Source organism: Suricata suricatta, chromosome 8 (genome assembly GCF_006229205.1).
Source record: "Suricata suricatta isolate VVHF042 chromosome 8, meerkat_22Aug2017_6uvM2_HiC, whole genome shotgun sequence".
In the NCBI taxonomy this organism is placed as follows: Eukaryota; Metazoa; Chordata; class Mammalia; order Carnivora; family Herpestidae; genus Suricata; species Suricata suricatta.
In genome coordinates, this window is record NC_043707.1 from 101,314,888 (window position 1) to 101,331,633 (window position 16,746).

At 42.4% G+C, this 16,746-nt stretch overlaps 1 protein-coding gene across 1 annotated transcript in view; it reads left to right on the forward strand.

The window, feature by feature from the left end:
- The first annotated feature begins 16,145 nt into the window (after positions 1 to 16,145).
- RAB3B (RAB3B, member RAS oncogene family) overlaps positions 16,146 to 16,746 on the forward strand; it is a 69,196-nt gene continuing 68,595 nt past the window's right edge. Inside the window, exon 1 of the mRNA XM_029947761.1 lies at positions 16,146 to 16,341. The gene's annotated coding sequence lies outside the window, so the exon portion shown is untranslated. The remainder of the gene's footprint in view (positions 16,342 to 16,746) is intronic.

Sequence of the window (16,746 nt, forward strand, 5' to 3'; positions counted from 1 at the left end):
TTTACTTTTTTTTTTCCTTTTCTTTTTTTGGTGGTGGGGGTGGTTATGTTTAAATGAAGTTGCTTTTACAACACCAAAGATTTAATCATCCATTTCCTATATAAAAGGTAGCTACTTTTTTGCATGGACCTCAAGCATATTGTAGTATAGAGGTGGAATTTAAGAAAAGGTATTAAGCAGGCTGTGTTTTAGCTTATGGGCAAGTAATAAATTGTATCATATATTTTGAATGTATCATAGATAAGCTGCTATATAACGATTGCCACTTCAGATAGCTGTGAAATTAGGGGATTAACTAGTTGTTACATAACCTTCTAATTTCTGTATAAGTCTAATAACATGAAATAGAAGTTGGGGTTTTGATTTTTTACTTTGCTTTTCTGTTTGGAGTGTCATTGTAACTACTGTATTGTAAATGATGGGAAATAATTGCATATGTTAAAAAAATAAATTGTGTTATATTAAAAAAAATTTAAAAAGCTTAAAAATATAAATAAATAATGAAACTTGTAAATATCAGGTTAAAGATGTCATCTTAAAAGTGCATAGTTTTCCAGACTTCTTTATCTATTTAAGACTACTAATTTCAAACATTCCCCATCTGATACTGCAATTATTTATACAGCACTATGTGCCACGAATTGTTCTCAACCTTCCAGTTACATTTACTCATTTGATACTAATAACAACCTGATGGAGTTGGTTCTATTATCATTATCATCTTTGATTTATAGATATGGAAACTGAGGCACCCAGTGAGTAAGTAACTTACCAAACTAGTAGGTATCAGACCTGGGATTTGAATGTGGGCAGTTTGGGTGGTGAATCCATGCTTTTAGCCATTATACTATTTGATACAGTTTCTAATCAACCAACTCAGGGAAGGCATCAATGCCTTGTGCTGTGCAGCTGGTCTAAATTTTCAAGATAACAGATACAGTTACAAAAAAAAAAGGAACATAATTGTACATTCCAATAATTCTTTCTCAAGCTCCCCTACTCATAAAAACAGAGAAATCTTTTATATGGTCCAATCCAAGGTTTTTCAGGTATTTGAGGTGTCAACTCTGTCAGCTTTTATTTATTTATTTATTTATTTATTTATTTATTTATTATTTTTTAAAATGTTTTATTTATTTTTGATACAGAGAGAGACAGAGCATGAGAGGGGGAGGGGAAGAGAGAGAAGGAGACACAGAACTGGAAGCAGGCTCCAGGCTCTGAGCTAGCTGTCAGCACAGAGTCTGATGCGGGGCTCGAACCCACAAACGTGAGATCTGACCTGAGCCGAAGTCGGAGTCTTAGCCGACTAAGCCACCCAGGCGCCCCAACTCTGTTAGCTTTTCAAATTTTTATTTTCTTCTCCCCTGGATGTGACATCTACATCTCAGAGAATTATGCAGTGTCCTGACATCAGAGAGGAGACATTGCCCAAGCTGACATTTTATGAGATGCATCCTGCTTGGATCCTGCCTAGTCCTGCACATCCTCCTATTAAAGCATCTGCTGAGGTATCTATTTTCCTATCAGCCTCCAATAGTCCGTCCACTCTCTCTGTTCCTTTATCCTGTCAGCAAGGCTCCTCTGGCTCCATCAGCTCCTCAGAACCACTTCTACTCTCTTCTGTGGGCAGGACAATCTGGCTGCCCTCCTGGGCCACTCAGAGCCATGAAGAGCAGTACAGCATCAGGGCTACTTCTCACAGTTATGCTTCTTCTCCAAGCCTGGCACTGTTGAGTCACCTGGCACTGTTGAGTGTCCACCATGCCGGCAGCAGCAGTCAACACTGAGGCTCCAACCAGGCACTGAATCAAAATTCATTGATTATATTGCTTTCCTCCTATCATGGATGAAGCAGTGATTTGACTTTATTGGAAGAGAATCTTAATCTGGATTTCTCACCCACCAAACTCCTGCTGTCGCATCGCCCTCTGGATGTACAGACTGCTTTATTTATCATCATGCTACCTCACTCAATATTGCCTTTGAACAGTGAACTCACTTTACAGTGATGCTTGCCTCTAAGACCTGAATTGGGAATTTTGGGTGCAGTGTGACCATGGCTCTTGAGCTAACAGTTCTGGCAGCAGCTTCCTGATCCCAGGTTGTAACTATGACAGTATATTCCAAAGGGACAACGGCTTCCTTATTTCCAGATTGTGGCCAAGGTTGTATGATCCTGGAACCAGAACCGGGAGGGTAGTAAATTCCTGATTCTCCACCTTTCCTACTGATGTGAAACTTTCTTATCCTTTATCAGGACAGTCTGTGATGTTCTGGGAGTCCTTCCTTGAGGTCCAGCCCAGAATCTTTTCCTCTAGCCCTCAAACTGATTTTTTAGTACCTAATTCTCTGTAGTAAATGCTTTTCTGGGGCACCTGGGTGGTTCAGTCAGTTGAGTGTCTGACTCTTGATTTTGGTTCAGGTCCTGATTCCAGGATCATGGGATTGATTTCCATGTTGGACTTCATGCTGAGTGTGGAGTCTGCTTAAGAATCTCTCTTTCTCTCCCTCTGCCCCTCCTCTCTCATGCTTTCTCTCTTGAAAATACAACACAATTTTTTTAATCATTTAAAAATAAATAAATGCTTTTCTTATTAAAATAGAATGGCTCCTATTAACTACAACAGAACTTTGATGGTTATAGTGGTGAACTTTCTAAGATATCCTATATACAGACTCCCAGGTCATTACTTAGAAGTTCTAGATTTGTAATTGGATGTAGTGAACGAAAAGACTTTGGGTTGTACCATATTTAGTGAGTGAGTAATCGCAACTTTGAGTTGCATTATGGTAACTGGAATTTTTCTGAAGCATAAATATGGGGGAAGGGAGGAACGATATAGTTCACGGAGGGAAAAACGTGGATTATATGAACATTTAAAAGTTCTTTTTACCTATTGCATTAAAATCCCATTCGTGGATTTAAGAAATCTTTCACCTTATAAATTTGGGAGAGAGGCAAAACCCCGTTTCTATTTTAGAAGTTGGAAATACCAGATACTTGCTTTCCCGGCCTCCTCGGCAGCTAGACTACAGGCACATGACCTAAGCTCAGCCGATCGGATACATCTTCTGCAGCTTTCTAGAGCAGAAATGTGACCGTCCTTGGGGGTAGCTGTAGTGCCCTTAGTGGTGTGCGCTGTTGGCAGCTAGTGGTGCTGGCAGTACGAGCTTAGTGCTTGCTGGCCACAGCAGGGGTGTCTTTCCCTGCAGGTCTGCAGCATGTACCCCCAAACCTGGGTCTCCAGCCTCCCTGGGTATTTTTGATCTATTCAATATTATATAATAAATTCTTTTCTTCCGTAAATAAGCCAGAGTACGTTTCTGTGGTTAGCCACTAACTGTGATTGATATAATTGTCAATAATCATTGCTTAAAAGGTTATAGCAGCTTCATTGGCATTGTTGGAAATAGCCAGATTTCATTCTTTTTGATTGCTGAGTAATAGTCTCTCTCTCTCTCTATATATACACACCACATCTTCTTTGTCCATCCATCAGTTGATGGATATTCGGGCTCTTTCAGGGTGCTGGAGAGGATTTGGGTGGGGGATGGGCTAAACGGGTGATGGGCATTAAGGAGGGCACTTGTTGGGATGAGCACTGGGTGTTGTGTGTAAGTGATGAATCACTAAATTCTACTCCTGAAACCATTACTACACTATATGTTAACTGACTTGGATTTAAATTTAAATAAAAATAAATAAATAATTGATAAAAGAGAAAAAAACAATTGGGAACAGCTTAAATATCTACTAAGAATTAAATAAAAGATATGCAACAATCTAGAAAAAAGGTTACAGCAGCATTTTCAGAAGTATATTTCATGGAACACTAATCTCCCAGAAAAAAAGCCCATGGCTCAGTACGTTTGGATAACAATGTATATCTTAGAATGATTCATAATTCAAAGGAATATTTTAGAAATTCTGAGAGGTTGCCCCAGAAAGATTCTTTACTTGTTATCAGACTGACTGTGAAGCTGATGTATGGAAGGAGGGAGTATACTAAGAAAATTACAGTGACACATGGCAGGAGACAGGGGATTAAGTCAGCTTTGAATTCCACATTGTTTCTGGATTTTGAGATATGTGAAATAACATTCCCTTATATTTAATACCACTGAAACTCAGCTTCCCATTACTTGCCATGAAAAACTATGTAAAACATCATCTGACATGGTAACCTCTCATTTATATCATAACCTCTCATTGACTTGACTTTCTCATCACCCATGACCTCTGCTCCATCTCAGCCACTCACTCCAATGGTCTCAGCTTGTTATCACTCAAAACTGTTCTGCCTTTGAAATCTTAAACTGAGAAAATCTTTTGATCACAACTACTATTTGTCCTTTCTTCCTAACTGATCAACATCTTTTATTACACTTTGACCTTATCTAAATCTTCTGCTGAAACTTGCTTAACTTTCCACTGGTAAGTTTATAGACTTTCCCTAAATATGTCCCACCTTCTCCTTCTTCCCTCTTGTTCAGGGGAGGAGATGACTCCTACTTATCAGAGGCTCTGGGGCCATCCTCTCTTTGTCCTTATATATTTTTCCTTTCATTATAAATGTTTCTTTTTCCCTTTTTTATATCATTTGTCTATCTTCACTGGATCATTCCTATACACATTTAAACAATAACTGTTTTTCTCATTTAAAAACAGACCACCTGGGGGCACATAGCTGGCTCAGTCGGTAGAGCATGCAGCTCTTTATCTCAGAGTCATGAGTTCGATCCCTACATTGGGAGTAGAAATTACATAAAAAATATTAACAATATCTTAAAATATATGAAATGAAAAAGAAAATTAAACCATCTGTAGGTCTTATGTGTCTATTAAACCTGACCCATGCAGTCAATCTTTCTTCATCTCTGTTCTCTCTTCAATCTTCTACCTGCCCTACTCTGACCTTTGCAACTCTATGGGAGAATATATTGAGAAGTGAGTGAGGGGAGTTTGGCTGATAAGATTATTTTTGAAAGTTCTCTTTCTCATTCAGACTTGCATGGATAATGCTTGATCCCACCCCCCATGCATTTGTGATGTTATGTGCCAATAAATACCCCAATATGTTGCTAACCAAACTTTTTTTTTGTATGTTGCTTTAGGACTTCCAAAAGATCACAACCACTCAAAAAAGAGGAAATGGATCCCAATGGGCCCAACAGTGAACTTTCCTACAAAGTTCCTTAGCAAAGTTAAAAGCACACCCTCCACTGTTATACATGTCAGAAAACTGACACCACCCTTGACATTTTCTTCTCCCTTACTCCTTACTCATCAATTACTGTTCATTCTTTCTCCTAAATATTTTCAAGATTGATTCCCTCTTTGTTATGGACTGAATTATGTCCCCTCCCCACCGTAAATATGTTACAGTCCTAACTCCCAGTATCTCAGAATGTGACAGTATTTGGAGATGAGGTCTTTAAAGAAGTTATTAAATTAAAATGAGGTCATACTGAGTAGGACCTAATCCAATTTGACTGGTGCCTTCGTAGGAAGAGATTAAGGCATAGACACACAGGGAGAAGACCATGTGAAGATTCAGGGGGACGATGGCTATCTACAAGTTAAAAAGAGAGACCTTAAGAGACCAACCCCAATCTCAGACCTCTAGCCTCCAGGACTGTGAGAAAACTAATTTCTGTAATTTAAGCCACTCAATCTGTGGTACCTGGTTATGGCAGGTAAGCTGACTCTTACATTTTCTTCATCTCTATCCCCGTCACCACAAGCATTTGTTGACTAGATTTTTGCAGTATAAGATCCATCAGGGAAGGGTTTTATCTAGCTCATTAGCTGCAATATCCTCAAAGTCTGGGACAGAATCTGGCACATAGTGGGCATTTAATAAATATTAGTGAAACAGCTAAATAAATGAATAGCTATTTAGATGGTGTCCTTGCAACCATCCTTGCCCCAAAAAACTCTGGTTATATCATTATCCTGCTTGAAACTCTTTATTGTCTCTCTTCCAGTATTCTCAGGATAAAGTCCAGAATCAATAATATTATTTAAGTGGATGGTATAATTTGGCCCACAAGTCTCTTTCCATCTTTGATGCATATTATTCTCTCATTCTATCATGAGTATTCCAGCCATTTTTCAAAGTTCCTAATGGCCTGTACATATGCTATTCCCCCACTGGAGTAATATTCCCCAGATTTTGCCTACCTCATTCTTCCAAAATCCCACCTAAATATTACTTTGTGAAACTTTTTCTGATCATGCCATCCAAACGACCTTTTCTTTTATATCCTCCCTTCTTTTCCTTCAAAACAATGATCACACTGTTAATTAATTATTGATGTGATTATTTGTTTAATGTCTGATTTCCTCATTAGAATGCAAGCTCTGCGAGAACATACTATATCTGTTTTGCTCATTATTGTATTTCTAGTGTTTAGACTGCAACCATACCTCGATACCATAAGTGAATAGTTGTTAAATAAAAGCATGGACAGTGTTAATTTCTTAGGGCTGTACCAATAGCAAGCCTAAGGTCCGGAAGTAGTACAAAGGACAATGATTAAATTATCTCCAAGTAAGAAGGACAGGATGGATTGCAGGATGAGTAAGGCATTTTCTAGATAAAGGAGGGGTATTGAGAAAGACAAGGTAGAAAAGGCCTGTGCAAAGATTTTTATGTTTATTTTTTTATGTTTATTTTGAGAGAGAGAGAGAGAGCAAGCAGGAGAGGGGCAGAGAGAGAGAGGGACACACAGAATCTGAAGCAGGCTCCAGTCTCTGGGCTGTCAGCACAGAGCCCGACATGGGGCTTAAACTCACAAACTGTGAGATCATGACCTGAGCTGAAGTCGGAGGCTTAACCGACTGAGCTACCCAGGTGCCTCCATACCACTGAGGTTTAAAGAAGTTTCTGGAAGCTATAAGTCATTCTGTGTGTCCACAAAGCAAGGAGCAAAAGCATTAGTGGTGGGAGATAAAGATAGGGTAAAGAATCTGATCAAGTTTGCAAAAGAGGTTGAATTTTATTCTATAATGCAATAACCATCACTAATCTTTACAGTTCTTTCCTTTGTTTAGGTCTGCTTTGTCTTTTATCCATGGATTCTTGGGAAAGTCACTTAATCTTGCTGAGCTTCGGTTTCCCTTCCTGTTGAATGGCTGATGAGAGACATGAGATAATGCATGGAAGGTACTTCAGAGGTTCCAGGAATATGGTAGATGCTTATCAAATGTGAGGTCCCTTTTGGGGTGCCTGACTGGCTGGCTCAGTCAGTAGAGCATGTGACTCTTGATCTCCAGGTCATGAGTTCAAGCCCCATGTTGCGTAGAGAGATTACTTTTTAAAAAGTTAGTTCCAGGGCACCTGGTTGGCTCAGTCAGTTAAGTGTCATGTCAGACTTCAGCTGAGGTCGTGATCTCGCAGTTGATAGGTTTGAGCCCTGTGTGGGGCTCTGTGTTGACAGCATGGAGCCTGGAGCCTACTTTGAATTCTATATCTCCCTCTCTCTGCCTCTCTCCCCACTCGCACTCTGTCTCTCTCTGTCTCTCAAAAATAAACAAATGTAAAAAAACCTTTTAAAAATGTTATTTCCCCTTTTTTCACCCCTATGATATCAGCACCATGGCTTTCGGTCAGTCCTGAGAGACTGCAGTTCCCATTTAGAGCACAAGGTGGGGTAGGAAACCCAACCTTTCCAGAGGGTCACAGTGCTGACTTAAGCCTCGTTTAACCAACCCTCTGAGAAAGATGAAATAGATGTTTTTCCAAAATTGGAAAGGCAATCTGACTAAGTAGCATCTGCCTTTAGGTTCCTGGACATGTGTTTGAAGGGGGAAACCGGGGGTGCCTGGGTGGCTCAGTAGGTTAGGCGTCCGACTTCAGCTCAGGTCATGATCTCATAGTCCATGGGTTCGAGCACCCTGTCAGGCTCAGCACCCTGCTGATAGCTCAGAGCCTGGAGCCTGCTTCAGATTCCATGCCTCCCTGTCTCTCTGTCTCTTCCCCACTCACTCTCTGCCTCTCTCTCTCAAAATAAAATAAAGGCTAAAAAAAAAATTAAGGGGGAAACCGTTAGCAAGCATGATGGATTTAGCTATAAGAGCCATCAGATCCCTTCAAACAGCTGATATTTTTAAATATATTATTATATACCACCTATTTTACATATATTATCACTTTTAATTTAACTCTCACCTCTTTTTATAGATGAGCAACCTGTGTGATTAAGAGAGAATTAATCGCATAACTACAAATGGTGAAAGTTGAATTTGAACCTAGACCCTATGTGTTTTTTATTATTCCACACTGGTTTACCTTAGAAAGCCTTGGGGTTTGTTTTAATTCAATTTCCTTATTCAACAGAAATGGTCCCGGAAGAGAACTGGTCAGTGGTGAGTAGTAACAGAGGAGACCAAGAGGGACTTTGTGTCCAGGGTGAGCTTGTGGACATGAAGACCCTGACCATGGGCCGCTGCTCTGCCCATGTTGCTGCTGTATAAACATCCTGCAGGATGGGAGGTTTTCAATTTGGTCATTTAGCTGTGGTCTCACCCTGGGAGAATCACATGTCTTGTCTGGCCCTTAAGTTTCTCATCTTTAAAATGAGATGAACCCTTCTTCTTCTACTGGTGTCAACTCAGATGTCACTTCCTCAGAGAGGCTTTCCCTATTTAATCATTCTAAAATAATCCCCTCCCCTAGTTACTTTTTATTCCATCGTCTTGTTGGAATATTTCCTGAAAAGTGCTCATTGCTAATTGAAATGATCTTATACATTTTGCTTACTTATGTGTTAGTCTTCCCTCCTAAGATTCATAACCCAGGGAGCAGGGTTCTGTTTGTTAAGTTCAGTTTGTGTACTCTGTGTCTAGAATACTGCTAAGTGATCAATAGCCTGTGTGGAATGAATGAATGAATAAATGAATGAATGACATAATGATGAAGAACCAGGACCAGAGAGTGAAAGCTACAAGCAGGCATACTTCAACAAAGAAGGGGACTTCCTAACAATCAGGGTAGTTCAAAGACCAAGAAGTCTGCTCTGGAGGAGGCAATCTTCCTGTCCTGAGCCTGCCAAGGCTTAGAGGAGGCTTCCATGTTGGGTTGGTGTGGAAGGGCTGATTTGAGGTTCTTTTGGCTTCTCAGTAAAATATTAATTAGGTTTTAAACTAAAACCCTGATAATGGAATGTCGTCTAGTCATGTTGGTGTTTAATTGTGAACAGGGTATTTTCTCTAATAACTAGGGAAAGATTGGCCCAGAGGATAGGAGAGGCAGAGACAAGGGAATTGGCAATACTAGATCCTGCTTCTGGGCTCTGTGGCAGAGGCCTTAGGCACTGGTGGGCTTGCTTACATTACAATAAAATAAAGGAAGACAATTATAAGTAATCATTTCCAGCTCTGTTGCTGATTTTACTACTAGTCTTATGTTCCTTTCTTCTGGACATCACTTCCCCCTTGGCTGTCTCTTCTGTTCCCTTTCTCATAGAGAATGCACCATCCATGTCAGAAAGCTCTCCTAGTTGCCTCAATATTCTTTCTTCCCATCTAATCCAGTTACCAGCTCTTATACTTTCATCCCTTTACTGTCCAACTGTACCTCCCAGATCAGGTCTCATCATCTCTTTTGAAGTCACTGAGTCAGTCTTCTCTCTGGTCTCCCCGTCCTTTGTCTCTTGCAGTCTCCAATCCATCTCCTGTTGTGCAGGCTGAAATCTTTGCAAAGCATGAATTTGTCCAAGTCTTCCCTCTAGATGAAGGCTTGTAACAGCTCCACATTGCCCTGATCATTGAGTCAGTCATCCTTAACATGCCCCTCCCCCTCTCCCAGGCCCTAGTCAACCTCCTCCAGCTGTGAAATACCTTTCACCTCACTCATCACCTCCACTGTACCTGTCATGTCTGTGCTCCCAGCAACTCACAACCCCTGCAGTTCTCTGAAGACTTCACACATCATTCCAAGCCTTGGGCCTTTGCTCATGCTGCCCCATCTTCCTGGGTTGCTTCTCCACGAGTTCAATTCCTACTTATCCTTGGGTGGCTCAGTCAGTTGGGCATCAGACTTCAGATCAGGTCATGATCTCACAGTTCATGAGTTTGAGCCTGACACTGAGGAGTGCACTTGGATTCTCTCTCTCCCTCTCTCTTTCTGCCTCTCACCTGCTTTCACTCTCTCTCTCAAAATAAATAAATAAACTTAAAAAAAAATAAAACTCCTACTTATCCTTGAAGGTTCAGCTTAAGTCTCAACTCTGCATAACAGTACAGGGCCTAGCTTAACTCTCAGGCACCTCCCTGCTGACACATCCCACAGTGAGAATACAGTCCTGTTTGTCAAATTCACTATTGTGGCTGATTTTAGTCCTGGCTTTCCCTACTCTCAGTAGCTAAAAGCCATGGCCTCATATTTCTTCCTTACATCCCAGATAGTATGAATTAGTCTCTGTAGGTTTATTGTGAAAGTTCAATGAGATGGTGGGTGAGAGAAATCCTTTGTAAATATTTATATCCCTATTTTTCACCAAATATTCCCTGAAGCCGTCTAAGAATGATCCAGGAGACACCTTGTTGGGTACTAGTGTGGCCTTTGCCCTTGGAACTCAGACTAGTGGATCTTATAGCTTGCTACGCTGCCCCAGACACTGAGCATCTTTGGGGTCAGGGAATGTTTATTATTCACCTTTGTATATAATAGGAACACAGGAGATATTTGCTGTGTGAGTGAGTGAACAAATAAATAAATGAATGGCATTCCCTGTAGAAGACACTGGCACAAATTCATGAAGATGTTATGGAGCAGGTCACATTCAGGGAACAGTAGGTAAATGTTGGTACTTAGGATATGATGGGTGAGTTTTCTGGAATAAGGTTACGTGAGGCTAGACCACAGGGGGCCATACGTGCATATTAAGAGATGGACTTTGGAGGAGGGCAATGTGGTGGGGGATTTTAATCTGGGTTTAGGGAGAGCCCTCTGCTGCAGCATGGAGCCCAGATTATAGGGGAAGATTGGAGGCTATGGTGGCAGTAGGACAGCATGGCCCTGGAATGGAGAGGAAGGAATGGAATGGAGAACTCTCAGGAGGTAGGATGAACCAGCTTATGTGAAGGGTTGGCAGAGTGGGCAAAGGAAGAGGGAGGAGTGGTGGGTGGTACCTGTGCTCTAACTATTCACAACTTGAATGTTTCCCTGTGTGTCTCAGATTCCATTCCTGCTGACAGTGGAGTGTCCTAATGATGGGGACAGTGTCCTCAATGTACATTTTAACCAATTTCACTTATAAACTTATACTAGTAGGGAGAATGCCCATGCACATTAATTTACTTTACAGTTGAAGAAATTGAAGCACAAAGAAGAAAGGAATGATTAGTGCATGAAGTGGCATTTGAGATACTCATCTAAATCTGTTCCCACTCCTGCAGTAGATGATTGATTAAAGGCAATAGATTCCTCTCTTCCCCTTATCCATGCCCCTTTGCAGTGTGACTTTGCTATTCTTTCCCATCAGAAGTTTATTTCCCCACTCCTTGAAATCTGGGATGTTCTTGTGACTTGATTTAGCTAATAGAACAAAGAACATGTGATATTATGCAATTTCTGAGGCTAGCTCTTAAGAGATTGTATCTTCTGCACATATCCTTTTGGAATGCTGCCTGGAGACCACCATGTAAGCGGGTCTAGTCTACTGGTGGATTAGAACATGGAGAAGAACCATGGTGCTCAGCTTTCAGCCAGAACCAACTGCCAGACCTATTAGTGAGGCCGTCTTAGACCTCCTAGTCCAGTTGAACTTCCAGCTGAATGCTGCTCAGAGTGATCTCAAATAAAACCAGCAGGCTAACCCATTCATCCATCCATTGAACTGAGATAAATAATACATTATTGCTGTTTTAAGCCATGAGTTTTGGGGAGTGCTTTGTTATGCAGCAATAGGTAACTAGCTTCTGGGCTCCTGTTTTCAATAAATAGCTTCCTTGTCTATCTGGTTGGTTATACCAGTTCCCTTTTCCTCATATCTCACATTTAATCCTTCCTAAATACATATCAAATCTCTCTACTCTTCATTTTCCCCACTGCTAGGACATGAGTTCTAGCCCTCTTCGTCTCTCACCTGGATTGCCAGAGCAATCTCTAGTTGTATTCCCTGTTTATTGAATGCTGATGCCCCACTCCCTACCCTTCCCATTCAATCTGTCATATCCACCACAATCAAAGCACTCTTTATTTTTTAAATGTTCATTTATTTAGAGAGAGAGCAACCAAGCACGGGAGGGAGAGAGAAAGAGAGGGAGAGAGAAAGAGAGGGAGAGAGAAAGAGAGGGAGAGAGAAAGAGAGGGAGAGAGAGAGAATCCCAAGTAGGTTCTGTGCTGTCAGCACTGAGCCAGATGCAGGGCTCCATCTCATGGCCCTGAGATCATAACCTGAGAGGAAATCAGGAGTCAGATGCTCAACTGATTGAGCCACGCAGGTGCCTCAGAGCATTTTTTATTATATGTCTATGTAACCAGGTCACTCCATTGCTTAAAGCCTTTTACTTGCAAGGTAGATTCTCAAATCTTTGGTGAGCTTTATGAGGCCTTAAGATCACCTGGCCCCTGCATCTACTCAGTCCTGTCTTCCACCACTCGTCTGATTGAACCCTGTTTCTAAAGCTGCTTCACATGTTCTGGTGACCTTCCGAGACCTGCTTAAGTTCTCTCATTGCATGAGGAAGCTCATGCAACCCGTTGAGGAGGTCAGATGAAAATATTTAACCTGTTAACACATCTAGGTTCCTAGGTTGGTTATGAGGGATTGCACTGGGGTGTGGATTTGAACCTTGTAAAGATTTGAACATTACAAATGATATCCACACTTACAATACTGCCTTTTCTAAGTGACTGATTTTTATTCAAGAGAAAGCATCAATTTTATATTTAATGTAAAAATTAGGAGCTGAAAAAGGCTGATTACTCAGAAAAGATTTAAGGAAATTTTATTTGTAGGACTCTTAACCATGGTGGTGACCATTGAACGACCACAATTCTGGGGTCTAATAGAAAGGGTCTTAGACTTGGAATCAGAAAGACTTGTATCTGGTTCTTCCATTTACCAGACATGTAACCTTGGTAAGTCACTGGAACTCTCTGAATTATGTTTCCTCATTTATAAAAAGGGTATGACAATCCATACATTGCATGATTGTATTGAGAACTAAATGAGATAAAAGATGTGAATGAGCCCATCACATGTTAAGGTCTTAATGATTATAGTTATTAATCAATCTAATCAAAGACAAAATGTAGACTTTTGGGGTAGAATATGTCCTTCTTCCTGTTCTTTTGGAATTGGAAGTGAAGTGAAGATCTGGAAGCATTTGGATCCTGAAGTGAAGGCAGTTCAATATAATTTGAACTGGTGGTAACCTGCTAGTTAATAGGGAGGTAGCTATTGGGGGGCATAACTGATATAGCCCAAATGCCAGAAGTGGCCTCTCTGCCCCCTTAAGATCTAACTGCAATGGACTTGAACCCCAATTTTCACATTTCATAAAGTCCTTATAAGTTCTAAGTCTTCCTGAAATTTTTTTGTAAATTCTACAAGGGCTGTGTTCTTATAGTCTCTGCCTCTAGTCTCCTTTTTCAACTCAGAAAAACAAAGCCCATTGCAGAATTTCCCTATTCACTAATTCTCAGTATGCCGCTCTCTCAGAAAGCATTCCTGAGTTCCAAAGTCTCCAGAGTCACAGAAAGCAGTTACATCATTCTAGATATATTATACATTCTAGAACCTAAACACTTTTTATCCACCTGCTATGGGAGGGTTTTTTTTTTCCCTGACTTTTTACCCATGTAGCACCTACCCTTACATTGATTGTCCTTTTTTTTCCTTTCCCCCTTCAAGTCCTCCTTACTGCCTCTTCCTTCCATTTTGCAAAGCGAATTCTAAATTCTCCTCCCTTTTCTATCCAGAGCAATTTAGTGTTCCCCCTTCTCCTCCCACACTTACATATCCACACTCCTCAAGGCCCTAAGTAAACAATCTTTGTACATTAGCGTCTATCCTTTTTGAAAAGCAGTTATAGCTAAAAATAGCATTTTTTCTGGTATAATAACCACAGTGTTTCCTCCTTATTTAGTGCTTACTATGTGCCTGGAACTCTATCAAGTGCTTTCCAGTAGCTATCTCATTTTCTTATTTCGTCTTCACAATGACCCTGAGAGGTAGCCCTTATTATTGCTATTAATACAAATGAGGATGAGGTGTATGTATCAGAAAAATTATGTAATTTGCATAAGATCACACAGTAAGCAAGTGGTGGAATAAGGACTGAAAACCAGATCTAGCTGGCCCTACTCCTGTGCTCCTTCCAGTTTACTACATGGCCTTCCAGGGGAAGCAGAAAGAGAAAGTAATCAGAAGACCTGAGGCTACATAAACACAACACCATCTGTTCTCATATTGTTTCACTACTTTAAAAGAATGGCTTTATATGTTAACTTATTCCTGTGAAGAATGAATAGTCATTATTATGATACCCATTTGGAAGTGAGTAAACTAGGGCCTGATGGGAGACAGCAAGTGAGAGAGCAGGTAGTATGGGATATTTGATTTTGAGATCACAGAAGCACTAGTTCCAGGTTAGTAAGAAGTTCAGGGTGTGCCATGGGAGCCAGTGGCCAAAGGGATGTGAGTAGACCAAGGACTGGAGGATCAAGAAATCACATGGCCGCTGAAGTCAGAAAGGCAGGCCAGGGGTTAAGCGGGATAACCACAAGCCAGGGGTTGGTATTTTCAACACATAAAGAGCAACTAGGGTTGAGTGATATTTACAATGATGAGGAGCAGAAGGTGGTATGGTTGAGCAAAGGAGAAGGAATTTTCTGTACAAGGGTAGATGTGGCAATACTGACTGAGTATTTTTGGTGTGTGGGGAGTGGGAAAGTGAGAAGCCTTCCTGCAGAGGGCTACAAGAAGAGTCCTGGAAGAAGGTCAAGTTTCAACAAACCCAAAGAAGGAAACTCTCTTAAGAAGCAGAGGATGTAGGAGAGTTTATTAAGAAAGGAACAGGGTTCTAGAGGGCACAGTGGAAAGGTCTGCCAGGGAAGTGGGCAGGGAGAAGGTGAGTGAAAGGGAGGAGGATGGAGAAACTCAGAAATGTATAATGATGAGTCAGAGAGAAGTTAGACAACCAGAAGCTATAAATTGGGCGGTTTCCCAGGTTGGGAGACAAATTGTAGATAGGGTCATAATGGAACTTGGGGGAAAATGGTTTTGGTATCTGACTCAGACCTCTAAGATTTGGGATAGAGGAAGAGTGTGGAAAAGGACACTGATTCTAAACCAAAGCTGCCAGCTGATTCCTGTGACTTCAAGAAGGCTTAAAGTGAATTCCAGGTCAGGATGGGAGGTCAAATTGCCTCCTATAACTGCCTCCTCTGACAGAACTGGGACTTCCTAATGACTGGGAAATAACATTTTCTCATTCTAAGCTACTGCTAGGAATGGGGAGCCATTGAACCTTTTTGTTTTGTTTTAACAACGTTGATGGTAACATGGTGACATCTAGAACAATCACTCAGGGTATAGAGGATTAATTGAAAAGTGGAGGCAGGGAGATCTATTACGAGGCTGCTACCTTAGTTTAGGCAAGAAATGATAAGTCTGAACCAGGGTGAGAGCTGCGGTGATGGAGGAAGGGCAGATACAGGGTATGTTAAGTGAGTGTTATCACCAGACTGATGGGATGACCGTGTGAAGGAGTGCATAGGGTAGAGGACAATGCCCAGGTTTCTGACTTAGTTTCCTCTTGTAGTCAGCGGTCCAGGTTCTGCTTCTCTCTCTGCGCTTTTGTGAGGATGAAGCCATATGACAGAAGAGTGCTTTAGAAATGGCAAAGCTGTGTACCCATCATCATCTACATTATTATCAAAGCTCTCTGATCACCATAGTAGTAGGTTCAGTCTATGGAACGAGACGTGACAGTTAAGACAAATCACGGTAGTCACTCAGATATCCGCGAACTCGTGGGAAGGAGCCGGGGCGGGGGGCGGGGGGGAAACCCAAGACACCACAGATTTCCCGCACCTGCGGGCAGCGCCGGGCCCGGGGAGGAGCGAACACGGACTACACCCCTGGGCGGGGCGTGGGTGGGGCCTGGACGCCGCCGTAGCGGAGCGGAGCTGTAGCTACATCCTCAGCCCTAAGTAGCTGCGGTGGGCACCAGACCCGCCCCGCACCTCCCTGCGCCGCGTCGCGCCGCACCGCACCTCCCTGCTCTGGGAACCCGGCTGCACCTTCCGCCGCGTGCAGCTAGATCTCCAGTCCCGTTGCGCTGCCAGGAGCTAGCCGCTCGTCCTGCACCCGGAGTCCCAGGTAAGGGGCGCGGCCCGGGCGCTCCGCCCGGGGAGGATGTGTGACCGACCCGAGCTCGCGGCGCTGGCGACACCGGGCGGGAACTGAGGAGTGCAGGGCAGCGGAGGGGACGCCGAGGAGAAGGGGCTGAGGGAGGCCGCTGAGGAGGGGGCACTACGGCTGGAGGGAGGCGCGTATCTTGGGGAGCGGCGCTGAAGGGAGGAGTCTACCAGATCGTGAGGGCTGGGAGGGGAGCTCCGAGGGCAGGGGGCGACCGGAGGTGGGAAAGGACGAGCGGCCACTGGGGCGCAGGGGGGGCTCGCTGAGGGGAAACGCGCGGCGTTGGGGGAGGGGAAGTGTAAGGACTGAAGGGGGAAGAGGGTGCCAGGCAGCCGAGGGGCATGAAGCAAGAGCTGAAGCGAGGGC